Here is a 12,845-nt window from a genome sequence, read left to right as displayed (position 1 = left end):
AGTACTTTGGTGCGGCTGTCTGTGTGTGTGCACTGAGGACGCTGTCTCAGCCCGGGCTGAAGGCTGACACAGACAGAGACAGACACACACACAGAGAGATGACAGAGGGGGAGGGAGAGGAAGGACAGGAGAGAGAGAGAGAGATCGAGAGGGAGGGCAGGAGGGAGAGGGAGGGCAGGAGGGAGAGAGAGACGGAGAGGGAGGGCAGGAGGGAGAGAGAGGGCAGGATGGAGAGGGAGGGCAGGAGGGAGAGGGAGGGCAGGAGGAAGAGAGATGGAGAGGGAGGGCAGGAGGGAGAGAGAGAGATGGAGAGGGAGGGCAGGAGGGAGAGAGAGAGGGAGGGAAAGGGAGGGCAGGATGGAGAGGGAGGGCAGGAGGGGGAGGGAGAGGGAGGGCAGGAGGGAAAGGGAGGGCAGGAGAGAGAGGGAGGGCAGGAGGGAGAGTGAGATGGAGAAGGAGAGGGAGGGCAGGATGGAGAGGGAGGGCAGGAGGGGGAGGGAGGTAGAGGGAGGGCAAGAGGGAGAGAGAGAGATGGAGAGGGAGAGGGAGGGCAGGAGGGAGGGCAGGAGGGAGAGAGAGGGCAGGAGGGAGGGCAGGAGGGAGAGGGAGGGAGAGGGAGGGCAGGAGGGAGAGGGAGGGCAGGATAGAGAGGGGAGGGCATGAGGGAGATGGAGAGGGAGGGCATGAGGGAGATGGAGAGGGAGGGCATGAGGGAGATGGAGAGGGAGGGCAGGAGGGAGAGAGAGGGGAGGGCAGGAGGGAGATGGAGAGGGAGGGCAGGAGGGAGAGAGAGGGCAGGAGAGAGAGGGAGGGCAGGAGGGAGAGGCAGGGCAGGAGGGAGAGGGAGGCAGGAGAGAGGGCAAGAGGGAGAGAGAGATGGAGAGGGAGGGCAGGAGGACGAGAGAGATGGAGAGGGAGAGAGAGGGCAGGAGGGAGAGGGAGGGCAGGAGGGAGAGAGAGGGCAGGAGGGAGAGGGAGGACAGGAGGGAGAGGGAGGGCAGGATGGAGAGGGAGGGCAGGATGGAGAGGGATGGAGAGGGAGGGCAGGAGGGAGAGAGAGATGGAGAGGGAGGGCAGGAGGGAGAGAGAGATGTGCGTATGCTGGGTCTGGTGGCTCAGTGGATGAAGGCATCTGCTGCAGGGACCTGTGTGCAACCTCATGGTCACAAGTTTCCTTTTTGGTTTAGCCCCGCCCCCTCCGACCCCGCCCCCACCAGGTGCGGCCCTCGGCCACAAGCCACACTGTAAATTTGGCCCCCGAGAGAAAGTTTGTGAGTACCCATGTTTTAAACAAACCATCAATGAGGGTCGTTTGGACTGGTGCAAGGTGCCCACTAGAATAGTGGAAATCATATGCCAGGCCAACTTCTCACAGTGCTTATTGGGGTTGTTGCTAACTGGATGTTAAGGGACTCATTTTCACACATTCTAGAATTCAAGCTGGGATGGGGGGGGGGTTGTTAAAGTTACCTCCCGGATGGCTCTACATGATAACGCTCAGCAGGTATGCCAGGCATACCTTCTTTCCCCCGTAACCTTATTTCGCCCGTAATCTATTTTGTATACAACAGATGTTTAAAAACTATAACAACCCTCCTGGGACCTGAGCAACCTTTCAATGCATCCCTCATCTGGGCGAGTTTAGAAGCTATTAAAAACCCTCCTGGGACCTGAGTAACTTTTCATTGCAACCCTCATCTGGGGGAGACATCACATATCTCCTTGAGAACATTTTTCTCTGCATTATTTTATTCCACAGTTGGGTGGATCTCACAAACATCTTCCTGGAATCTTAGTAACTCGTTGCAGTCCCATATTAGTCATCGGACTGTACCATACAGTTCACATACCACAGTAACCCTACACTCCCCTTTTAGGTGAACCCTCAGATCTTTTTGGTAACTGGTGCACTCTCTGCATTCGTAGTAGTACTCACTGGATTAGTCCCACACACAATTGTAGCGATTTCTAGCCCAAAAAAGGACTGTCAAAATATATCTAGGTGCATATTTATCATTGGTGTTGCATCGACCGTGCACCACGCAAAGGGGTGCAAGTCCGTCGCAACAGATCAGATTTATCAAGCCATGCAAGGCCACCTTGCTTGGCCTGGAGTGGCTTAATATATCTAGAGTAACGCAGCGTAACTCGCTGCCTTGCACTACTCTGCCCCAGGGAGGCCTTCCATGGGTGGAGCTTGGTTGTTCCCACATATGGATTTTGGCACATTTTCGGATTTACCATTACTGTTAGACATTAGAATGTGTAAAAATGAGTCAGATGAGGTGTAACGAGGAGAAATAGCTCTAGTTCTCCTTGTTTTCTCCTCTTTCTATGTGGCAACTGAAAGAATTGCTCAACATGTGAATTTACCCCCCCCCCCCTTTGAGAAAATGCTGCTATCCTATTTGACGGTTTATATTTGAGAACCACCAGAACTGGAAGTTAAAGTACATTTTTTTTTAATCATCTTAAATGCTTCCATAGGACATGTCAACAGCTGAACTTTTCCCACCATACGGCACACACTGTTAAAAGTGCACATTCAACAGAACTAAATGGTGTTAAATGCAAACAATGAAGGTGTGTTGGGGGTGGGGGGGGCTGGCACAACATTGAGGAAGCTCAAAGATTGATTAAAATCGCCATGGGTTTAAAGCTATAAAAACTGAATTGGAAAAGGGAGATCTGGGGTGAGTCTCGCATCCCGTGGTGGCAGACAATTCCAGCAAACCGAAAATACTATTCCAGGTTGAACCACTACATGATGACGGAATAATGCACAGCATATGAATCTCGAAAATTCTTTAGGCTTCAACCTACTTCTATAGGTAAGAAATACTGTATTTCCAGTGAGATCAGAGGGTTGCATATTAATACAGAAGCTACTTCAAGCTGCAAAAATTGCTCCTATAGGCAAGTAACCATTTTGTTTTGTGCAGTGTGAATCTTTTCTGGAGTCCCTTGCTGTGATGAGCTCTTTCTGAATCCTTGGCTGCTAAAAGAATTCCATCAGCGGGATGGTTTAGTGAACGTGGCAGTGTGAGATGACTTTGGGAAGGTCTTGAGGTTCCATGACCACTCCGTCTTTGTGGATCGATAAGTAGGGTTCCTGTGTCTTGAGCATTTGCACTCACTGATCCTGCACAGTAACAATGGATATGGAGAATGCAGTTTTTTTTGCATTAAGAATTTGCCTTTTGAGTGGTCTTGAAAGGTTGTTTCATCAGCAGCGCGAACATCATGTTTAGATTCCATATGGGAGCGAGTGCTGTTCAGGGATGCCTTTTTGATCCTTTTAGGAATCTTTTGACAATTGGTGTAAGAAGCTTTTACCCATGTATCCCCCTTGAATATACCTGATGCCTGTACCTTAAGTGATGTGTAGGTGAGATGTTCATCTGGCAGGTAAGTTAGGTATCAAAGGACTGTGGTGCCTTTCATTCTACTATCCATGAACCCTTCATTGTTGCCCCGTGGCAAATACCTTTTCCACTTTGCGGCTCAGCATTTTCTTGTGATTGGTCTTATGGCTTCTCTTAGGACCTCCATGGTTCTGAGTGGGAGTTCCAGGTGTCCAAACTATGTCCTGAGGACCCAGACTGCCCGACTGATTCTGGCTAGTACAGAGTGGTGGACCTGGCTCTTTTTGCAGGTCTTCTGATAAGTCTGTACCAGGATTGTGAACCACATTGTTACTGTCCAATGTGGTGCTATTAAGATCAGTATCATGGATGACTGCTAGCACTTGTTTGTTATAACAACCACGCAACTAACCCGTTATAGTAATTTTGGGGGAATACTCTGTGGCAGGTCTATAAAATCCCTTGGACCCTTCATTACACGTTTTATTAAAGCACGTGTTTATTATCAGTGGTAATGTGGAGGAGGGGACTGTGTGGGGGAAATGAATGCACCACTGTGCAGTCTATCGATAAGACATTCCTCTGGGACAGGGGTGTGGGTACCTTGACGCAAAGTCTCCACGTTATGCAATTTTTTTAGTATCAACAGGACCAGCTCTGGTGTGCACCTTTCTTGAAAAACTCATTCCAGTATTTTTTTAACTCTAATTTTTACATGGAACTTACTTGCCTGATTAGCTTGTACACTGCTATGCCTTGTATGCCTGGCAAGTGCATTTCTATAGGGTTATGTGTCTGAGTAGTGCATTTGTAAAGGTCCTGCGTCAACATGGACAGTACATATGACTGTGTCGGTCACAGTTTGTGGAGGTAAAACATCACAGTTGTGTTGTCCTGAATTTGGATCATTTTCCACCTTACCTGTGCATGAAAAGCTTTTAGTTCCAGGAAGACTGCCATCAGTTCCAACACATCTATGTAATTCATTGCTTTCTGCTGGATTCCACATACCCTTGATGTTAAGTTTCTCCATGGGCGCTTCCCACTCCACGTGGGATGGATATGTGGTGATGGTCAATGAGGAAATTCGTTGTCTAAAAGGCCAAAGTTCCACCAGTCTGTGTTTCTTCTGAAACACCCACTAAATCCTCCCACCTTCCAATTGCCTGTGACCATTGGTTTTGTAGCCACTTCTGGGCTGGTCTCGTGTGGGAGTGAGGCATGGCGGATTATTAGCGGATTATTAGCATTGGCCACCCTACCCATCAATTTCCCATCCGACCTCGCTTTCAAGAGATTGCTCCTTCTGGTATAGACGAGTTTGCCAACAATGTCAGGATCCTTTTGGTAGTAATGCTTAGGCTTCTCTGGAATCGTCTTGCTTCAAAAAATGTCTTCCTTCTGGAGTGTTGGCGGTTACTCCAAGTTCAGCGAGAACCACAGTTAAGGCAGAGTACGTTTTGTGTTCCCTTGCCATTGTCCTAATTGGTTAAGCTTCACCAGCCAATCGTCTAGGTAGGGGTACACATGTATCCCGCTGCCTTCTCAAATACACTGCTACTACATCCAAACATTTTTTTTAAACACCGGGAGCGCAGACTTTATTCCAAAGGGGAACATCTTGAACTTTTAGTGTACCTAGTTCACAACAGATCTGAGGAAATGATTTTGCTTGCAGTTCATGGGCACATACAGATAAGAATCCTTGAGGAATAGGACTGCCATGTAGTCTTCCATTTGCAAGCATGTAACGACTTCCTGAAGTATTGTCTTCTTGAACTTCTGAGTCTATGAATTTGTACAAAAACCGAAGTCCAGAATCTAACATGGGATGGCTGGTTTTGGTACCAAAAGGTAGACAGTGCAGATTCCCTGGTTGGTGTTTATTTGGTACTCTCTCTATCGCTTCTTTTTGCAGGAGTTCTTCCACCTCTTCCTGCAAGAGATGTAGTCCTTATTTAGGATTAGCACTGCCTATGGAATTATGCGGGGTGACCAAATTATACCACGGGATTTACAAAATTATTCAAGAAAAGAAAAATTGTGACAATGCGTACATTTTGTGATAGGACTACCTTATTCTCTCATTTTTACACGTTACTATCTGAACAAAGGTTTCATCTCATTCATGCCAGTTTGGCAGCAAAATACAGCAATAAGCAACATAAGGATTACCAGTCAGCCTTTGCGAATGGCCTTCTAATGTGCAACATCATGTGTTGCCATATTTTACGTAACTTTTGATCCGTTTGAGCTAGAAAGAATTATTCTAGTTAAAGTCTGTAGATGATATAGCAAACTAGCTTACCCGTCGCGCGTTGCTGCGATCTCCGAAGAAAGGAAATTCAAGGAAACTCGTGACGATAACATTCAATTTACATTGTGTCATTTTTATTGAAACTTATTCATTTTAATATGGAAAACATTTCAAGGTGTTGTTTTAATTCTATTTATTTATTCGAGTGCTTGTGGATACACAATTTTTTGTTTTTCCGTCTGGTGCGTACATCAGTATTCGAAAGATTATGAGGGCCCTGGGGGGCGATATTTAAAAAAATGTTATGCCAGAAACCTTCGCGGGAGTGTACTCAATTTCCCAAAGTTTCCTGGCGATCAGATGAATGTTGTTTTAATTCTATTTATTTATTCGAGTGCTTGTGGATACACGATTTTTTGTTTTTCCGTCTTGTGCGTACATCAGTATTCGAAAGATTATGAGGGCCCTGGGGGCCGATATTTAAAAAGATTTTATGGCAGAAACCTTCGCGGGAGTGTACTCAACAACTTCCCAAAGTTTCATGGCGATCGGATGAATGGTGTTTTAATTCTATTTATTTATTCGAGTGCTTGTGGATACACGATTTGTTGTTTTTCCGTCTGTTGCGTACATCAGTATTCGAAAAATTATGAGGGTCCTGGGGGGCCGATATTTAAAAAAAAATTATGCCAGAAACCTTCGCTGGAGTGTACTCAACAACTTCCCAAAGTTTCATGGCGATCGGATGAATGGTGTAGTAATGCATATGCCAGAAACCTTCGCAGGAGTGTACTCAACAACTTCCCAAAGTTTCATGGCTATCGGATGAATGGTGTAGTAATGCATAAAGGACAAACAGACAGACAGACATACTTTCGTTTTTATATTCATAGATGATTATGTGGCAACTGCAGCAAATATATAACCATGCAGAAAATGGAGCAGCCGCAAAATTGCCTAATTCCTGAGGGCCAGGGTAGGAGTTGTTTTTGAGCTTTACTGTTGGTGGGTCCCTTAAGAGTTCTATACATTAGCTATGTTGTTTATTGTTCATTATCTGTTTGTCAAAGGTGATTGTCTAAGTAAACAAGTAAATATAAAATATCCCTTGGGATCAAAACTCAAAATACATTTCATTCGTACATCCATACATTCACCTATCAGAATAGTGCTACTCTATTGTCTCAGTGTATGTGTGGTACTAGATTCCTAATAATCCTATCTTGGAACTTATAAAGGCGCCTGAACAGTACAATGTTACAATCTATCCATTTATTGATATCAGAATTTCATTAAAAACCATTAAAAATGTCACAATCACATCAATACATAAACAATACCATTACAAAATTATAAAAAATAAAACATATAAAATGAAGACCGGAAAGAGACACCAAATTCCGTGATTTTGTCAATAATCATCGGTGTATCAATTCAAGGGAATCACATAATGTCCACAATCCAATCGATCAATTCTGGGACTTGGTTCCTTGAATTTGATGTATATAACAAATGCGTCGACGCGTTTCGGTGTATAATTTCATAAAAACACCTTTTTCAAGACCACACTTTTTTTTATCTCTCTCGTGCTTGCAATAGTATTCGGTAAAATTATCTAGACAAAACAAAACAATACATTTGTTAATCAAAATACCAACACTATACATCTACAATCTTTTTTATATATAGGAAACAGTTCAGGTTCTCTAATGTCGATAACGTGCTCAAACTATACCCTACATAATCATATTACATTACATCCTATCTAGGCCCCTACTGCCGTTTATTGTTAACATGGTTAAACACACTAAAGGAGACATGGTGATTCACCAATATTCAAAGAATGCATTTTTTTAAAGAAACAATGACAGTCATATTATTCCATAACCCTAAAAACATTAGTTGGTGTGTATAGACTTCCTATTTAACCCCAAAGTCACCCCCAATCCGTGGTTCTATTGCTTGTCCCATATCTTCTATATCATGCTTCCTCATGCATTCAAACATTCTCCATACCACATACCTAATGCAACAAGACTCTGTATATGTCTGGTGTTGCTGTTGGTCAGGATTTTATTCGCTCGTGATCCCACTAGTGTTGTTAGGATGGAGTGGGGCGAACTGCTTAAATGTTTCAACCCCACACACGTTGCTGTCTGTTATATCAATATATATATATTGATATAACAGATAAAGGTCTGGGAACAGGGCACTCGATTCAGAGATCTCTATCGGCATTGGACGGGAACCATTTTCCATTAAGGTATTAATTTATTACTGCCCGTGACAATTGGTCGGTTAATGGTAATCTCCCATAATACTAATAGAAGCTCGTTCTACCTTTTTCTTAAAGCGACGTGTGTAGGGTTAAAACATTTAAGCAGTTCGCCCCACTCTCTACATCCTAGCAACACTAGTGGGATCACAAGCGAATAAAATCCTGACCAACAGCAACACCGGACATATACAGAGTCCTGTTGCATTAGTTATGTGGTATGGAGAATGTTTGAATGCATGAGGAAGCATGATATAGAAGATATGGGACAAGCAATAGAACCACGGATTAGGGGTGACTTTGGGGTTAAATAGGAAGTCTACACACACCACCTAATGTTTTTAGGGTTATGGAATAATATGACTGTCATTGTTTCTTTAAAAAAATGCATTCTTTGAATATTGGTGAATCACCATGTCTCCTTTAGTGTGTTTAACTATGTTAACAATAAACGGCAGTAGTGGCCTAAATAGGATGTAATGTAATATTATGATTATGTAGGGTATAGTTTGAGCACGTTATCGACATTAGAGAACCTGAACTGTTTCCTATATATAAAAAAGATTGTAGATGTATAGTGTTGGTATTTTGATTTACAAATTTATTGTTTTGTTTTGTCTAGATAATTTTACCGAATACTATTGCAAGCACGAGAGAGATAAAAAAAAGTGTGGTCTTGAAAAAGGTGTTTTTATGAAATTATACACCGAACCACGTTGACGCATTTGTTATATACATCAAATTCAAGGAACCAAGTCCCAGAATTGATCGATTGGATTGTGGACATTATGTGATTCCCTTGAATTGATACACCGATGATTATTGACAAAATCACGGAATTTGGTGTCTCTTTCCGGTCTTCGTTTTATTTTTTTATAATTTTGTAATGGTATTGTTTATGTATTGTTGTGATTGTGACATTTTTAATGGTTTTTAATGACATTTTGATATCAATAAATGGATAGATTGTAACATTGTACTGTTCAGGCGCCTTTATAAGTTCCAAGATAGGATTATTAGGAATCTAGTACCACACATACACTGAGACAATAGAGTAGCACTATTCTGATGAGAGGTGAATGTATGCATGTACGAATGAAATGTATTTTTGAGTTTTGATCCCAAGGGATATTTTATATTTACTTGTTTACTTGGTACCCTGTCCCTTGGATTGCCGGGCCACTCCCTTTTATTTTTCACAAAGGTGATCGTCTGCCATTCTCGAAAGAACCCTCTCTATTCTGCCCCCACTGGTGTTATATGTTGGTGGCTTTTCTCCCTAGAGTCATTTGCCTAAGAAGCCCGACCATGGGGGGGGGGGTAGATTTGGGGGGAACTTTCCTCTATCCTTGGCCCTGCCCCGAAAGGGTTGATCTGGGTTGAAGGAATTGCAGCTGTGGTATTTTTCATGTTTTACCTCTATCACCGTAGACAAAGATGCCTGTGGAGTACCATGTTGAAAACCTCTTCTCGAAAGCCTCCTTATTGGTGCGGAACCCTTTTAAAAGGGCTGCAGAACTCCACGGCTCCAATCGTCTTTGCTGTACTGTCGTCTTTCTTGAGCTGTTGGAGAGAGTCAGCAACTGCTTCGCAAAACAGATGGTATTCCTTCAAGGGAGTGTTTTGAAACATAAGACGTGTCTGCGGCCTGACTTTATACAGATGTTGGTAATACCCATGTCCTCTTGATTAATTGTTTGTGCTCACTTTTCATACCCGTCTGGGAGATGCTGAGTCAACCCCTCGATCTGCTCCCACTGCAGAGGCACATAGTGATTTAGTAGTGCATTGGAGTTCCTTGTTCTTCACTGGGTTGCAGTTGCTCCCACTGGCTTTCCTCCAATGGTAGGGTCCTGTTGATGTTGGGGAATTGGGTCTTTCCTGATTGTGCTCACTATTGTGTCCACCACTGCAGTACTCTTTTCATACCTGGGCTTGGGATATGTCTGTATTTTTCTTGATGCGTGTAACAAGAGGGAGAGAGAGGACTAGATAGCTAGTCCGAGTCCCCGAGGGTTTATATGTGATTAATCAAAGAGGACTAGCTTAAGTTGACCAAAGTGTTGCAGTACTCTAATTAGTTTTGTCACGGGCACCTTGTTGGTGTATTCATGAAGCCCTCACCCACCAACCTAGTTGGTGGCATGCTTCATCATCGGGCCCACCCAGTGACACCTAGTATGTCCCGGGTGTGCTACGACGCCTGATTACAGCGGAGCTGGTATATTGCTGAGAGTGCAGTGAGTGAGGTTGAGTGAGTTGTGAATTAAAACGGCTTGGTGGTGGTCCCAGTACCCGAGGGTAAATTAAATTTTAATAACTGGGCCGTCACCAGCGGTTAAAAGTAAGGCTACAGGACGCGTAAGGGTGGCAAGTTACTGCCCCCTGCGTCCTTCAGATGGTCGACATGTTTCAGCCAGTGCCTTAGAGTATTCTGGCTTTCCTCAGGACCGTTTTTTAAAAGGTGTGGTGAAATAAAACAGACTTAGTGTTGTGGTACAGACTATGTGATACACTCACTAAGGCGTTTTTCTATATGTGAGAGGGGGATTCCCTTCTCATGCATACCTGTACAAACAAACATTAAGGACAAGGACAAAACATTTATAGAGAGAGTCAGTAGTCAATTTAGACATATGGTCAACAATGCTTTGGTGGCCGGATCTATAGTGCAAGGTGAGAGGACTATAGTCGGCTAGGTGTGATGGTACTGGTGGTGCCATCAGAGTGAAAATACGCGACTAATTAGGAGCGTGGTGTGGCTAAAACACGAAAATCACACTGTAAGGAGTTGACTTAGTGTGGCAGGGCGCAAGAAAATTGTTCTTACGCTTTGGGTTATTAGCCAAGGCTTCCTGGAGGGAAGCGGTAAGGGGATGACCCTATGGGAGAAAAAGAGATAGGCTGCAGGGGTTAGGGACCTGTAAGGAAAGAAGCGCTTACCCAGTTTGTTGTTTGGAGGCTTGTCAGGCTTGTCATACTCACAGTCTTTCTGGTCAGTGCCCGCCTTGTACCTGTTGTCCCGCCGTCGTCCTCCGGTAGAATGAGCCTGTCGACGTGTGGGCTTTTTATACTATGGTTAACAAAGTAATGATGAGCACCTGTGGGAATAGTCAGGGTGGAAAGACTACCCCTTTGTGTTGTTGCTGCTCATGTTCGTGGTTTGCACACTAGTCTCTCGTGCATGCTCAGTATGATAGCGCGATTGTTATGTTACTGCTCATGATTTGCACACTAGTCTCTCGCACATGCTCAGTATGATAGCGTGATTATAATGTTACTGCTCATGCTCATGATTTGCACACTAGTCTTTTGCGCATGCTCAGTATGATAGCGCGATAAAGTAATTAAGGTACATGTAGCAACTATTTAGCAGGTAATATATGCCGCCGTTGGTACGGGGAAAGTGGCAACACCCGTGTTAGGTGTGGCGTGGTCTATCTGCGCAGGCGCAAAGGGATCAGCGTTGGCCACGTATGCGCTAATGTTGGGGAAACATGCCTGTGAGACGCGCCGCGTCCCAGAGTGGTTCGGCCAGTTAATCACTGCGTAATGCACATGCGCTGCTGGGCGCTGCACGCTAAAGTTGACATGGCAATATTAAGGGGGTTTAAGCATGTGCCCATGATTATGGCAGCCTAGTGGTGCACATAAAGGGGAGCATGATCTATGTCTATGTACAGAGGGACTATGGCACGGGGGACTCACCACTGTACAAAGGCGAGGTAACTGTGACTAGTGTAGGTCTAGGGCGTGACTGAGTTCCACGGTATGGCGTCGTTGAGGCCATTGGTTTGGGTGGATAGGCGATATATCCAGCGTTGTTCCTTACTGAGTAATTTCTTCTCATTATCCACTGCCAGTTCCGGTAGTTGTTCGATGATGGTCCAGGTCAGGTCATTGGGGGTGTGTCCCTGGGTGATGAAATGACTGGTCAATTTGCTAATGTTCTTCTTGCACCTGATTGTGCTCCTGTGTTCTGTGACTCTAGTCCTTATTTTGCGGGCGGTCATACCGATGTATCGGAGGCCGCATCTGCAGGTAAGTAGGTAGATCACGTTACGTGAATTACAGTTTGTGTGGCTGCGTTGAGTCCACACTTTGTCTGGTTCTAGTATCAATGTTTTCGTATGGCTGGTAAGATGGCACACGCTACAGTCATTGCATGGATAATGTCCAGAAATTTTAGGTAGGCCCCACGCATTCAGGATAGTGTTGGGTTCTCTATTGGTCAGGGGTCTGGGGCGGGTGCTCACGAGTTGGTCTTTCAGGTTGTTGCACCCTTTGTAGGCAAACCTAGGGGTTTCCCATTGTCGTTGTCCAGAGTTTAGGATCTTCCAGTTTCTGCGTATGAGCTTCGCCACCTCATTGGAGGCTGTGTTGAATGTGGTGACACACGTGATGGGTTGGTCACTCTTGTCCTTGGGTACACTTTCCAGTAGGGCCTCCCTATTTTGGTTCCTGGCTCTTTTCTTGGTTTTGTTAATGATGGCCCGGGGGTAGCCTCGTTCCTCCAGTTTCTTAGACAGGTCTGCCGATTGATTTTTGTAGTCGTTTGCTTGAGTGCAGTTTCTGCGTATACGCAGAAACTGCCCAAATGGTACGTTTTCCCTTAAAGGGCGGGGATGGAAACTTGTGTAGTGGAGGAGTGAGTTCCTTGAGGTAGGCTTATAATAGGTGGTAGTGATCAATTGGCCATCTTTGGCCCATATGTTCAGATCAAGGAACGCCAAATGGCTTGCACTTGAGGTGCTTGTGAATTTCAGGTATGGGTCTCTTTCATTGAGCCAAGTGAGGAAGAGTTGTAGAGTTATTTCTGATCCCTGCCAGATCATAAGGATGTCGTCAATATATCGACGCCATGTGAGGATATTCCCGGTATAGGGATTGGTGTTGTGGGTGATGTGGGTCTGCTCAAAGAGGTGGACATAGAGTCCTGCCACGCTGG

This window comes from Lissotriton helveticus, chromosome 8, assembly GCF_964261635.1.
Source record: "Lissotriton helveticus chromosome 8, aLisHel1.1, whole genome shotgun sequence".
NCBI classification, from domain to species: Eukaryota; Metazoa; Chordata; class Amphibia; order Caudata; family Salamandridae; genus Lissotriton; species Lissotriton helveticus.
The sequence above is the reverse complement of the archived record's forward strand: the minus strand, read 5'-3'. Positions refer to the sequence as shown.